The sequence below is a fragment of the Caretta caretta genome, chromosome 1, assembly GCF_965140235.1.
Source record: "Caretta caretta isolate rCarCar2 chromosome 1, rCarCar1.hap1, whole genome shotgun sequence".
NCBI classification, from domain to species: Eukaryota; Metazoa; Chordata; order Testudines; family Cheloniidae; genus Caretta; species Caretta caretta.
The window spans coordinates 354,835,136-354,850,241 of NC_134206.1; the positions used below are offsets into that span (position 1 = coordinate 354,835,136).

Genomic DNA, 15,106 nt, shown 5'->3' on the forward strand with positions numbered 1-15,106 from the left:
AATTCTGGCAGGCAGCACATGTGAGCGCAGCTGGTGGGCAGGAGGAGGACAATGGGGCAGGCAGCTGTGGGTATGTCTACACTCACAGCGCTACCCTGTCGATGGGAGGGGTTCTCCTTGGCGTAGGGACTCCCCCTCCCTGAGAGGCCGTAGCTAGGGCGAGGAACAATTCCTCCCTCCCCTAGGGGTTAGGTTGGAGCAGCCACGTCTCTCCGAGGTGTGGAGTTGCACACCCAGGAAAGACACAGCTCTCTCGATGGGCCAGACACAGAGAATGGAAACCGAGGTGCTTCCTACAGCAAACGGGAGCCTTGGCATTGGCCAGTCTGGACTGTGTCTTTGCTGCCCTACGCTGGTCTACGGGCTCCCCATGCCATGTTCCAGGGGACCCCTAAACCCTGCTCTGTTTGGAAAGGCTGCCTGGCATCACTGTAATGGTGCATGGATCCCTGAACAGTGCAGCCTCTCTGAGCCAGAGCCGGTCTCAGCGGGAATTGCCGGGCAGAGCTTTTGGGGTGAACCAGCAGGGCTGGAGCCCAGATGCTCAGCCTTGGGGGTGTTAAGGCCTGTGGCCTGCTCTTAAGGCAGAGTGGGACCCCTGGGGGGCTCCTTCAAGGGCTTGTTGAAAAGCTGGCGTCGCACAGAGCCTGCGGACGGTGCTGTCCCAAAAGCAAAGAGAGCAACACAATACGTAAGGAATGGAGCAGAGAGTGACACCAAACCCAGTGCAATGTCCACGGACACGAAGGGAACAAACCATGCCAGGGAGACTGGCTGCTGCTCAGCCCCCGTCTCCCAGAACACACAGGCAATGGCAAATCCCGCTGGGGCCAGGGTAACTGGCGGGGCTGGGCCTGGCAACTCCTATATCTGCCCGAACTCTCCATACCCTAATGCCCATGCATCGCACACAGACACAGACACACACACACAGACATAGACACACAGACGCACACACAGACACACACACACAGACACACACACACACAGAGACATAGACACACAGAGACAGACACACACACAGACACACAGACGCACACAGACACAGAGACATAGACACACAGACACACACACACACAGAGACATAGACACACACACACAGACACACACAGACACACAGAGACATAGACACACACACAGACACACACACACACAGAGACATAGACACACAGACACACACAGACACAGACACACACACGCAGAGACATAGACACACAGACGGACACACACACACACAGACACAGAGACATAGACACACAGACGCACACACACACAGACACACACACACAGAGACATAGACACACACACACAGACACACACATGCAGAGACATAGACACACAGACACACACGGACACACACACGGAGACACAGAGAGACACATAGCAGAGACATAGACACACACACAAACGCACAGATAGACACAGACACCCACAGACACACACACACAGACTCAGATACACACACACGGAGACACACTCACAGAGACAGACACAGACATACACTCAGAGACACAGACCCACAGAAAGACCCACAGACACACAGAGACAGAGACACACACACACACAGACACACATGCAGAGACACAGACACACACACAGAGAGACACAAACAGACGTACACACTCGTCTCACAAATCAAATCCGACAACTCACTGGGGCTCCCCGCAGGCTCCTGTGCTGTAGCAGCCAGCACGCACGCACATACCACCCCCCAGTGCCGTTCTCAGCTCCCCATACCCCCTTTCATCCCCGACCACTTCCACAGGTCTGCCCCACGTTCCCCCTCCTGCCAGCACAGCCCAGGTGGCTGCTGGCTCCCTCTGTCTCCACCTTCCCTGCTGGTTGCCCGGTGCTGCTCGGGGTGGGGCTGATACACACCTGCACTCAGGGTGGGGCTGTACACACCTGCACTCGGGGTGGGGCTGGTACACACCTGCACTCAGGGTGGGGCTGTACACACCTGCACTCGGGGTGGGGCTGGTACACACCTGCACTCAGGGTGGGGCTGTACACACCTGCACTCGGGGTGGGGCTGGTACACACCTGCACTCAGGGTGGGGCTGTACACACCTGCACTCGGGGTGGGGCTGGTACACACCTGCACTCGGGGTGGGGCTGTACATACCTGCACTCGGGGTGGGGCTGTACACACCTGCACTCGGGGTGGGGCTGTACACACCTGCACTCGGGGTGGGGCTGGTACACACCTACACTGGTACACACCTATACCCTGGGGTGGGGCATATCCGGGCACCTGGCAGAGCATAGAACTGTCGGACTGGAAGGGCCCTCCAGAGGCCACCTAGCCCAGACCCCTGCACTGAGACAGGACTAAGTATTATCTGGACCGTCCCTGACAGGTGTTTGTCCAACCTGCTCTTAAACATCTCCAATGAGGGAGATTCCACAACCTCCCTGGGCAATTTATCCCAGGGCGTGACCACCCTGACAGTTGGGACGTTTTTCCTCATGTCCAACCTAAACCTCCCTTGCTGCAATTGAAGCCCGTTGCTTCTTGTCTGATCCTCTTGGGTTAAGGAGAAAAAATTTTCTCCCTCTTCCTTGTAACAACCTTTTATGTACTTGAAAACTCTTCTCATGTCCCCTCTCCGTCTTCTCTTCTCCAGACTAAACACACCCAGTTTTTTCAGTCCTCCCTCACAGGTCATGTTTTCTAGCCCTTTCATCATATTTGTTGCTCTTCTCTGGACTTTCTCCAGTTGGTCCCCATCTTTCCTGAAATGTGGCCCCCAGAACTGGACACAACACTCCAGTGGTTCTCAAAAAATATTTTTTACGGACTACTTGAAAATTGCTGAGGGTCTGGGCGGACCACTTAATGATCTTTCCAAATGTTGTTTGTACCGTTAGCTAACAATTGTAAAGCACTTTGGATAAAAAATAAATTTAATAATAATTAACATTTTTTTGTTCTACAAATAAAAGCCCACAACTCCTATTTTAATATCCATAGTCTCCCCTTTCTAATGTGATGGATGTGCCCTCTCCCCCCCTCCACAGCAGCCCCCGAGCTGGGGCTGGGAAGGAGGGGGGGTCTCTCCCTCTCTCCCCCACCGCAGTAGCCCCCAAGCTGGGGCTGGGAAGGAGCAAGGGAGTGTCTCCCCTGCAGCTGCAGCCCTGGAGCTGGGGAAAGTCGCCTCTTTCTCTGGCTGCCACAGCCCTGCACGTCCCAAATTCCCCCTACCCCCTCTTCTCTCCCCACTGCCCCCTCCCACCTACCCCATTCCCCTACCTCACCCCACTGCCCCCTCCCGCCTGCCCCTATTCCCCCCAAGGCCACCCCCTCACCTCACATGTGCATTTTCTCCAGGGTCCAGGCACCTAATCAGTGGAGCCCCGACTCCACTAATTAGGTGGGTGGCCCTTCGTTCCCTCGTGTGCGGTTGCCGAGGCGCGCACCTTGGAGGGAACTATCCACGGACCACCTGCATGGAGCTTGCGGACCACTGACCACAGTTTGAGAACCTTGGCAATACGCCATTTGGGGCCTAATCAGCACGGAGCAGAGCGGGAGAATTACTTCTCGTGTCTGGCTTACGACACTCCTGCTAACACAGCCCAGAAGGATGTTTGCTTTTTTGCAACAGTGTCACACTGCTGACTCATATTACCTTGTGATCCACTCTGACACGCAGATCCCTTCCCGCAGGACTCCTTCCTAGGCAGTCATTTCCCATTGTGTACGTGCACCATACAGAGATCCCATCAAAGATCTCCTTTCGAACTGCCCAAACGCCACCACATACCCTCCCTCCTGGCTTCTCAGAGCCTGGGCCAGGCCCAGCCCTTTCCCCCACCTCCATTACTGGCCCCCTCTCAGCCTGCCCACCTCTTTCCTCTTCAGGCCCTGCACAGCACTGCTGCTAGGATCCCCCTCCCAGCACTGCTCTGGGCATGTCCGTCCCCACCGTTCCAGTCCTCATCAGCCCCCACTCCCCCACTGCAGCAAGTTCACGTCCCCCAGCCTCCCCTCTGGGCTTCACACAGTCCCACCCACCCACATCTCTGCATCCCTCTCCAGCTGCCTGCCTGAGCCCTGCCATAGGCTCCTGCCAGGCTGCGCCTCACTCCCACCCAGGAGGTCGATGCCATCCCGAAGGGCTGCTCCCCAGAGGGTTACCGGCGGGACCTACCTGATGAGAATGTCACAGGCTTGAGGTTCATGGAAATCCCTCTTCATCTACCTAGGGGCGAGAACACGCAGAGAGGGCAGGAGGTCAATAGCATGCAGTGCCCCGTGCACCCATCCCAGAGCCAGAGGGCAGTGCGGACAGACAGGGACTCAGGGTGGGCAGGGGCTCTGTCGGGCATCCGTCCGGGCAGCAGTGTGGATCGGATGAATTGGCACTCGGGAGCTGAGCGCACAGCCCCAGCCTCTCCCCCTGTCTGCCCAGGGACCTCACCTGCACACTGAGCCCGGGTTGGAGAGAGCAGAGCTGGGGTGTCCCTAGTGTGGGGAGGTGGCAGCAACCCCCCCCCCCCCCGCCCCATGCTTCCCAAGGCAACGAGCACTGCCCCGTCTGGGACCTGCACGACCCCCCGGGAAGGGGCAGAGCCCCCAGCCCGGCCCCGTCTAGGACCTGCACGACCCCCCGGGAAGGGGCAGAGCCCCCAGCCCGGCCCCGTCTGGGACCTGCACGACCCCCCGGGAAGGGGCAGAGCCCCCAGCCTGGCCCCGTCTAGGACCTGCACGACCCCCCGGGAAGGGGCAGAGCCCCCAGCCCAGCTCCGTCTGGGACCTGCAGCGACCCCCGGGGAAGGGGCAGAGCCCCCAGCCCAGCTCCGTCTGGGACCTGCAGCGACCCCCCGGGAAGGGGCAGAGCCCCCAGCCCGGCCCCGTCTGGAACCTGCACCGACCCCCCGGGAAGGGGCAGAGCCCCCAGCCCGGCCCCGTCTGGGACCTGCAGCGACCCCCCGGGAAGGGGCAGAGCCCCCAGCCCGGCCCCGTCTGGGACCTGCAGCGACCCCCCGGGAAGGGGCAGAGCCCCCAGCCCGGCCCCGTCTGGGACCTGCACGACCCCCCGGGAAGGGGCAGAGCCCCCAGCCCGGCCCCATCTGGAACCTGCACCGACCCCCCGGGAAGGGGCAGAGCCCCCAGCCCGGCCCCGTCTGGGACCTGCAGCGACCCCCCGGGAAGGGGCAGAGCCCCCAGCCCGGCCCCGTCTGGGACCTGCAGCGACCCCCCGGGAAGGGGCAGAGCCCCCAGCCCGGCCCCGTCTGGGACCTGCAGCGACCCCCGGGGAAGGGGCAGAGCCCCCAGCCCGGCCCCGTCTGGGACCTGCACCGACCCCCCGGGAAGGGGCAGAGCCCCCAGCCCGGCCCCATCTGGAACCTGCACCGACCCCCCGGGAAGGGGCAGAGCCCCCAGCCTGGCCCCGTCTGGGACCTGCAGTGACCCCCCGGGAAGGGGCAGAGCCCCCAGCCCGGCCCCATCTGGAACCTGCAGCGACCCCCGGGAAGTCCTGGGCTATCCACGGCAGGAGGCAGGTGCAGAGGGATCAGCAAGGACTGTCACTCATCACCGGGCCCAGGTCAGCACCCCGCAGGGCCGGACGTTCAGCCACCATGGGGACCCGTGGGGCAGAGGCAGATGCGACGAAGGGCGTGTCTGAGGCAGACGGCCCGAGAGCATGGAGAACATGCCTGGCCTGCGGCATTGCACGGGGCACACAGGTTGGAGGGCTCCAGCAGAGGGACCTGGCTCCAACTGACAGGTCTGGGTCTCCCCAAACACCTCCCAGCTCGTGGAGCACACAGGCTGGCACTGCTGTGTGCCCAGCGAGGCAGCTAGCCCACCTGAACCGAGCGAGAAGACCAGCGACACTGAGAGAAACCCCCGCTCCCGCCTGCTGGCTGCACACACCCTGGGCAGGGCCCCCTGGGCCCAGCAGCCACCAGCCACAGGGGACCCAGCACCACTCGAGCCCGTCCCCAAGGCGTTCCCAGGCTCATGTGGAGATGACCACGGCCAGCCAGGAGGAGAGGGAACCGCATCCTCTGCCCTCTCCTGCCTAGAAACCCTCCCTCTGACCCTCGCCCGGCTGCTCCTGACAGACCCTGCCTGGGCGCGGGGCTGAAATGGTGGCTGCATGGTAGACAATTACAAATGTCTTAACGTGGGATTTTGCCAAGCGTTGTCTGTGAGATGCTGCACCACTGTGAGATGCTCCAGAGCTCACAGCCAGGGGTCAGCGTGGGGGTGGGGGGGTCCCGGCTCCAGAGCTCACAGCCAGGGGTCAGCGTGGGGGTGGGGGGGGTCCCGGCTGCAGAGCGCACAGCCAGGGGTCAGCGTGGGGGTGGGGGGGTCCCGGCTCCAGAGCGCACAGCCAGGGGTCAGCGTGAGGGTGGGGGGGTCCCAGCTGCAGAGCGCACAGCCAGGGGTCAGCGTGGGGGTGGGGGGGTCCCGGCTCCAGAGCGCACAGCCAGGGGTCAGCGTGGGGGTGGGGGGGTCCCGGCTGCAGAGCGCACAGCCAGGGGTCAGCGTGAGGGTGGGGGGGTCCCGGCTGCAGAGCGCACAGCCAGGGGTCAGCGTGGGGGTGGGGGGGTCCCGGCTGCAGAGCGCACAGCCAGGGGTCAGCGTGGGGGTGGGGGGGTCCCGGCTGCAGAGCTCACAGCCAGGGGTCAATGTAGGGGTGGGGGGGGTCCCGGCTGCAGAGCGCACAGCCAGGGATCAATGTAGGGGTGGGGGGGGTCCCGGCTGCAGAGCGCACAGCCAGGGGTCAGCGTGGGGGTGGGGGGATCCCGGCTGCAGAGCGCTCAGCCAGGGGTCAATGTAGGGGTGGGGGGGTCCCGGCTGCAGAGCACACAGCCAGGGGTCAGCGTGGGGGTGGGGGTGGAGCCTGACTCTTGGAGGCTCCGTGGGGGGCTCAGTGTGGATGCTCAAGTCTCCAGGAGGCCTTTAACAATTTATAAGTTTCACTGTAGAATCCATTGGCAGAGAAATCACAGGGACTGAGATTTCTCTGAAATATTTAGTGCCCTCTTTTTCTGTGCAGCATGACACAGCCCCAGCCTGGGTCTTGCCATGATGTGTACAGCCCAGCTGTGACCCCCCCCCCCCCGCGCCTACGGCCCAAAAGTGACCCCACCCCATGTACGGCCCGGCTGTGACTCCCCATCCTGCGTACGGCCCACCTGTGACCCCTCCTCCCATGTACGGCCTGGCTGTGACCCCTTGTCACGGAGTGTGGGGGAGTCTGGGCTCTGCACCCCTCTTCCTGGGATCCACTGAGACTCTCAGCCAGCCAGTAAAACGGAAGGTTTATTGGACAACAAGAACACAGTCCAAAACAGAGCTTGTGGGTACACCCAGGACCCCTCAGTCAAGTCCTTCTGGGGGGCAGGGAGCTTAGACCCCAGCCCTGGAGTTCCCTGCATTCCACCACCCAACTAAACTAAACTAAACTAAACCCCCCCAGCAGGCTCCCTCCTGCAGCCTCTGTCCACATTCCCGGGCAGAGGTGTTACCTCCCCCTCCCCCTCCTGGCTCAGGTTTCTGGTTCTCAGGTCTCCCATCCCCAGTGAAACTCCCCTGCCACATTCCCAGGGCAACACCACTCCCTACTGTGTCATACCGCTCCTCCCAGTACAGCTCGGCTGTGACCCCCATCCACGTACGGCCCGGCTGTGACCCCCATCCCGTATACGGCCCAGCTGTGACCCCTCCTCCCACGTACAGCCCAGCTGTGACCCCCATCCTGTGTACTGCCGAGCTGTGATCCCCCCATCCCACGTATGGCCCAGCTGTGACCCCGCCCCCACTGCTATCCCAAGGAAGAGCTCTTGGGAGTACCAGAATCGACAGGTTTCAAGAGCTAAGGAAAACACCCACCACTATTTATGTAGGACCTAACAAAAACAATGTGGTGTGTGCTTGGGCCCCAGCAGCTGGCTTGGCTGCACCAGTGAATGAGGCAGCAGCTCTCCTGTATGTGGGCAGGGGCAGCCTGTGGTGACCCCCTGCCATGCAAGGCCAGGGGCTGTGATTTAGGGCTCTGCAACCCAACCCGAACCTGAGAGGACCCAACTCCACGTGTCAGGTTCAGGTCAGGTCAGAAAAGAACCAGACCCGCTTGGCTTGGCTTGGGAAGTGTCTGCTCACAGCCCCCTGCCCATGGCATGGCAAAGGGGGAACCCTCCCAGGCCCCGCTCCGAGGGCAAGGCAGTGGCGGTGCTGACTCAGGACTGGGGGGAGGCTTGGGTGCAGGTTGGGTCCCGCTCGGGCCAGGTGTTTTCGGGCCCGGGTCGGACTTTAGAACGAGGCCCAAGCAGACCTTTCCCGCGATGCACGTGGGCGCTGCGGCGGCTGGGAGAGCATGGGAGCATGAGACATCTGCCCTGTGGGCCGGAGAAGGAGGGTTTCAGCTCCTTGGCTCAGAGGGCCCTGCAGCCCGGCGACAGCCAGGAACTGAGCCCTGCAGCCCCTGGCTACCAGGGGAAGCTGCTGCAGCCCCCAGCGTGGGGCCAGCTGGAGGGGCAGTAAAAGGGTTAAGGGCAAGCTTCCTCTCCCTTCTCCCCACTTGGCACCAGCCCAGGCTGGGCCCTGCCCCACGCCTCACTCACAGCTTCCGCCTGCCTGCACAGCCGGGAAATGCCTCTTGGCTCATACTGGCTGCGGAGCAGGGAATCCCCTGGCTGGCCGCGGCAAGGGATTTCCTGCAGCACTGGTGCCCGGGTGCGGCCCTCGGGAGCTGGCGTCCTGCCTCCGCAGCTCAGCGCCAGGATGGGCAGGGAGCAGGGCAGGGCCCTGCTGGCTGCCCAGCTCACCCTCTGAGGCGTTGCCTCCCACAGGCCCTGGGACAAACAGACCCATAGCAAGGGGGCAACAGGACTCCTAGGAGAGCGAGAGAGGGGTTAAAAACCAGAAGACCTGAGTCTGGTCCTGCCTCCAAAGCTCTGCAGGCCCTTTCCCCTCTGCACAGCAGCCTCCCCCCAACCCCCTCACCTGACACCCTGACCCTGAACCACTAGGGCCGTGAGAGTTGGGCTTTGGGTACGTGCAGATGTCCCTCCCCTCACCACACACTGCTCCCCCAGGGAATCCCAGCCCCAGGGAGCCCCAGCCCCATGGGCCTCAGCAGTCACTGTTGCTCTCCTGGGACAGTTAACGAACCTCAGCCTAGAACCACAGCAATTATCAATGGCAAAGCCCAGCGAGATCACCTAGTCCACCCTGATTTATCCAGCACACAGGGTTCTAAAGTATCTGTCGCCGTTCAGGAAAGGTCCTGACTCGCCGTTACTGCGGAAACTCAGTGGAGACCTCTGTGCAATGTGCAGCTGTGGTCGAAAAAGTAAAGCAGATGTCAGGATGCATAAGGAATAGGATGAGGTGCATAATAATGCCATTATATAAACCAACGGGGCAGCCTCCTCTGGGGACTGCGTACTGTACATGTCTCCCCCGCACACCTAGTTTTAGGTGACAAATCTGAGGAACTGTCCCAGATTGAGGTGTCATTAGAGGAGGTTTTGGAACAAATTGATAAACTAAACAGTAGTAAGTCACCAGGACCAGATGGGATTCACCCCAGTGTTCTGAAGGAACTCAGATGTGAAATTGCAGAACTACTAACTGTGGTCTGTGAGCCATCACTCAAACCAGCCTCTGCACCAGATGACGGGAGGAGAGCTAATGTGACACTGACTTTTAAAACAAGCTCCAGAGGTGATCCCGGCAATCACAGGCCAGTCAGCCTGGCTTCAGTACTAAGGAAACTGGTTGAAACAAGAGTAAAGAATAAAATTGTCAGACACACAGAGATGAACATAATTTGCTGGGGAAGAGTCAACATGGTTTTTGTAAAGGGAAATCATGCCTCACCCATCTACTAGAATTCTTTGAGGGGTCAACAAGCATGTGGACAAGGGGGAGCCAGTGGATATAGTGTACTTAGATTTTCAGAAAGCCTTTGACAAGCAAGGTCTCTTACCAAAGGCTCTTAAGCAGCGTAAGCTGTCATGGGATAAGAGGGAAGGTCCTCTCCTGGATCAGTAACTGATTAAAAGTCAGGAAGAGAAGCTTACTCACCTCGTGCCATAACTGCGGTTCTTCGGATGTGTGCCCTGTGGGTGCTCCACTCCAGGTGTCAGAGCGTCCCGGTGCCACTGATCGGAGATTTTCGGTAGCAGTGCCTGGTCGGGACACATGTGCCCAGTAGCTGTCTTGTGGTGCTGTTGGTGATTCAACTAGGGCCCGCATGTCTCGAGCCCCCCGGTTCCTTCTCTACTGTAGAGTCTTTATTGCGAACTCCAAAGAAGGGGGAAGGAGGGTGGGTAATGGAGCACCCACTGGGACACACATCTCGAAGAACATGTTACTGCCCAACCTCGTCTTTTTTGAGTGCTGCCCCTGTGGGTGCTCACTTCAGGTGAATGTAAAGCAATGTCCTCATGAGGATGGAAAGGACTTTGGAGTGGAGTTAGTAGCTGAGACTAGTTCCGTGAGGCCTAGTCTTGTGTCTGAGCTTGAACCGAGAGTAATTGCATAGTGGTTTGTGAATGCGTGTTCAGAGGCCCAGGTGGCCGCCCTGCAGATGTCGAGAATGGACACATTGTGCAGGAATGCTATGGAGGTAGCTAAAGCTCTTGTCGAGTGGGTTCTGATGCCCAGAGGGGCTTCAGTGTTGTGTAGTGAATAGCATGTATGGGTAAGCTGGATATCCATGTGGATAATCTTTGTGTCGATAGGGTGCAATCTTTGCAATTGTTCTGTTGTTGAACAAAGAGTTTAGGTGATTTATGGAAAGGCTTTGTTCTGTCTAGGTAAAAAGCTAAGGCACCCTGCACATCAAGAGGCAGGACTGCCTCTTGAACATTAGTGTGTGGTTTTGGGTGGAATGTAGGTAAGTGAATTGGTTGGTTGAGGTGGAACAAAGACGATATTTTGGGTATAAATTTAGGATGTGTTCTAAGCAGAGCACGAATAGGAGCGAACGCTCCAGGCCCTGCACTTTGGGGGGGCCTCTGTGATGTTATGAGTGTAATATAATATCTCATTGAGAGGTGACAGGGCCAGAAAGAGTTAATTAACTCACAGACTGACCTGACCCATGGCCGAACTTTAGAGACTGGTTAGGAAGAGATGTAAATGAACAGAGCTTTGAAATGCAGCCTGCATTGTTAGAGATAGAAGAGTAGATGTTTGTTCAGGTCTTGTGATGTAAGCAAACAAGTCTTGTCGATGGCTATGGCTTTGATTCAAAGATCAAAAAAGGAATATTAACATTTAGGAAGATACTTGAGTGAAATAGTATTATTGTCTCTATATGTCACTGGGAAGGTTGTGATAACCTGTATCTGAACTGTTTAATGGATAAATTATCCTGTGCTAATTGCCAGGATGTCTGGAAGAAGAAAAGTTAAGCTATTGTTTTCTCAGGCCAAAAGGCTGCAGGAAATGTATAAAAACCCTGGGACACGAACCTTCTTCATCTTAGATCTGCTTTGGGTTTCAAGAAGGGGAAACCCTAAGCCATAAGGATTAAGATCCCCAGTCACTGACTGGAGTCACCCTGAACATGGACATTGAACTATAACCTATGGACTATTTCTAAAAGGACTTTTGGCCACTACAAACTCATCTCTGCTCTGTAGCTGAACCTCAAGAATTGAACTCAAGTCTGTCTGTATATTGATCTTTTAACCAACACGCTCTCGCTCTCTCTCTCTCCTTTTTTAATAAATGTTAGTTTCGTTAATAAGAATTGATTGCAAGCGTGTATTTGGGGTAAAATCTGAGTTATCATTTGACCTGGGTCTGGGGCTTGGTCCTTTGGGGTCAGGAGAACCTTTTCTTTTCTATGATGAAATAAGATTTTCAGAATTGATCATCCTATGCTTGACAGGTGTGTCTGGATGGAGGCTGGAGGCTGGGCACTTTAAGGGAATGGCATTATTTGGACGTCTGAGTAACCAGGGAGGGGCTATAGAAGCTGGTTTGGGCTGGCTGGGTAAAGCTCAGTAGTGGAATGGCCGCCAGCGTTTGGGGGTGTCTGCCTCGGTCTGTTTGCAGTTCACCCTGACTGAGTGACCTCAGCTGGCTCCCACAGGCAGCCCCGTCACAGCCTCGCCTCCTGCTTCAGCCTCATGGTGTCAGATGGGGTGAGGACAGCAGCGGTCCGCCTTGAGCAGAGCAGGCAGAGGCCGCCAGCGAGCAGGAGGCAGCGTGGTGCGTCTGGCTCTGTCTCCTCCCAGCGGCTCACACCCCTTGGCATAGCTGGAGGGGAGCGGGCCTCGGCAGGCCCAGATCAGGGGTTTCTGGCTGCCGCGTAGATAGCTGGGCTCCCCCACGGCTCCTGCCGGGACCGGGGCAGTGCTGGCGGGAGGGTGCTGAGCACACAGTTCCCACGCCCCATGCGCCCACCCCGACCCCGCCATTATTCGAATGCGGAGGCTGGGGAGGGTGGGGGTCCCAGCCCAGGCTGGGCAGGAGGCACTCCCGAGCACCAGTGGGTGCGCCTTGCTCCAGGTAAGCCTCCTCGGCCCACGCCCCATGGAGCAGCTGGAGCCCCATTGCTCCCACCAGCGCGCCCCCTGCCCCCCCCACCAGCACCCCCATGGGAGACCCAGCGTGCCCCTGCCCCCAGGAGGGCCGATACAGGCTGATTTGTCCCGGGCCCCGCACCTGCTAGGGACGGCCCTGGTTCTAAGTGTCCTTAAAGAATATTGTGTATGGGTGGTGAGCCATGAGAGCCCCTATCTCACTGACTCTTCGTGCCAATGTAATGGCGACCAGGAATGCCACTTTCATAGGTAAGTGAAGTAATGAGCATGTGGCTAGGGGTTCAAAAGGGGCTCTGGTTAGACTTTTAAGAACCAGATTTAAGTCCCATTCAGACGTGGGTTCTCAGATGTCTGGGTACATATTCTGTATGCCCGTTAGGAATCTCTTGGTAATCGGGTGGGCGAATACCAACGTCCCGTCTACCTGTTGGAAGGCTGTGATGGCCGCAAGGTGAACTCCAAGTAAACTCACAGCGAGCCCTGAGTTCTTTAGGGATAATAAATAACCCATGATTAGAGGAAGTGGTGCCCGGCTTGCAGATATTTGCTTGTTTTGGCACCACAGAAAATCTTTTCCATTTTTGGAGGTAGGTAGTACGTCTGCTGTGCTTCCTACTGTTTATTACCACTTGTTTTACCTGTTCCGAGCAGGCCCGTTTCCCAGGGCAGAGCCATGAAGTAGCCATACCTTCAGGTGAAGTCTCTCCGGATCCAGGTGGAGGACTTGACCATCGTCCTGGGAGAGAAGATTCCGTAGGCAAGGGAGAGTGAACGGTGTGCAGATCGCTATGCGTGTCGTCTGGTAAGGGAACCAAGTCTGTCTGGGCCATGCTGGTACTATGAGTATTATTTTGGCTTGTTGTTTCATATTTTGTGTATCACTTTGGAGATCAGAGGTAACAGTGGGAATGCGTATAGGAGAGGAGCATTCCATTTGGTGAGAAAAGCATGCCCCATGGATTGTGCTCTGAGTCCTACTTGTGAGCAAAACTTTGGGCATTTCTTGTTTACTGATGTCACGGACAGGTCTATGTGTGGAGATCCCCACATGTGAAAAATGTGTTGTGTTATTTCGTCTTTCAGTTCCCATTTGTGCTCTTGGGAAACCTGTGCTTAAAGTGTCCGCCATCATGTTCAGTCAGCCTGGGAGGTATGCTGCTGTAACAGAGGTGTTGTGTTTTATGCACCAGTTCCATAGTTTTAGGACCTCTGTGCATAAGGAGTGGGAACGTGTCCCAACCTAACAATTTATATAGAACATACACACGGTGTTGTCTGTCAGGATCCTTATAATTTTGCCTCCTATAATAGATAGGAGGAAATGTAGGCATGCGTGATGGACTGCGCGTAATTCGAGCAGGTTGATGTGTAAGTGTGTTTCTGTGGGGGACCACTTGCCTTGGGTTGTACGTTGGTGTAGGTGAGCTCCCCGTCCGATAAGTGAGGCATCTGCTGTGATTTGTATGGATGGTGGATCTTGCTGGAATGGGATGCCTGAGTACACGTTTGTTGGGTTTGTCCACCCTCGTAGTGACTGTAGGACTTCTGTGGTCGGCGTGAGTCGTTTGTGTAGGCTGTGAGTTCGTGGAACATACACTGAGTTCAGCCACCCTTGAAAACAGCGCAAGTGTAGTCTGGCATGTTTCACAACAAAACTGGTGGCCGCCATGTGTCCCAGGAGTCGTAGGCAGGTACGTGCAGACACACACGGGCTGTCTGAGATCACTGATATGAGGGAGGTCAGCGCTGTGAATCGGGGCATTGGTAGCGAAGCTTTGGCCTCTAGTGAGTCCAGGTGCGCTCCGCTGAAGTCCAGTTGTTGTGCTGGAGTTAGGGTAGATTTATTTTTGTTGATCTGTAGCCCTAGGGAGTGAAACAGAGGGATGGTTTGTCGAGTGATGTGTAATGTTTCTGTCCTGGTAGGGCCGTTTAGTAGGCAATCGTCTAAGTATGGGAATTTCAATATTCCCTGTCTGTGCAGATAAGCACCTACCACCACAAGGGTTTTGGTAGAGTCTCATGGAGCTGTCGACAGTCCGAATGACAGTACTCTGTATTGGAAGTGATCTTGTCCCACTGTGAATCATAGGAATCACCTGTGAGAGGAATGGATGGAAATGTGGAAATATGCATCTTGTAGGTTGAGGGCTGAGAACCAGTCCCCCTGTTCCAGCGCTGGGATGATCGAGTTCAGTGTGACCATTTTGAATCTGTGGGTGTGGACAAATTTGTTCAGTTTTCTGAGATCGAGTATGGGTCTCCAACCTCCGTTTTTCTTTTGAGTCAGGAAATAACGGGAGTAAAACCCTTTCCCTCTGTGTTGTGTTGGAACTTTTTCCATGGCCCCTAATTGTAGAGGGGTGATCTACTTCTTCTCTCAATAGATGCTCATGAGAAGAGTCTTTGAAGAGGGACAGGGAAGGGGTGGGTAGATGGGATGGAGGTAAAGGGGATGTTATAACCCGTTTGGATGATCTCCAAAACCCAGTGGTCTGTGGTGATAGTGTCCCACATAGGGTAGAATGGTTGGAGTCGATGACCAAAAATTTGGGTTGCTCATTCTAGTGGTGCTGGTGGTTGA

At 57.0% G+C, this 15,106-nt stretch overlaps 1 long non-coding RNA gene across 1 annotated transcript in view; it reads right to left on the reverse strand.

Annotated features, from left to right (window-relative positions):
* The window catches only part of LOC142070970 (uncharacterized), a 95,120-nt gene that overhangs the window by 46,526 nt on the left and 33,488 nt on the right, over positions 1-15,106 (reverse strand). The window contains exon 2 of the long non-coding RNA XR_012666918.1: positions 4,155-4,205. This is a non-coding gene — a long non-coding RNA (uncharacterized LOC142070970). The remainder of the gene's footprint in view (positions 1-4,154; positions 4,206-15,106) is intronic.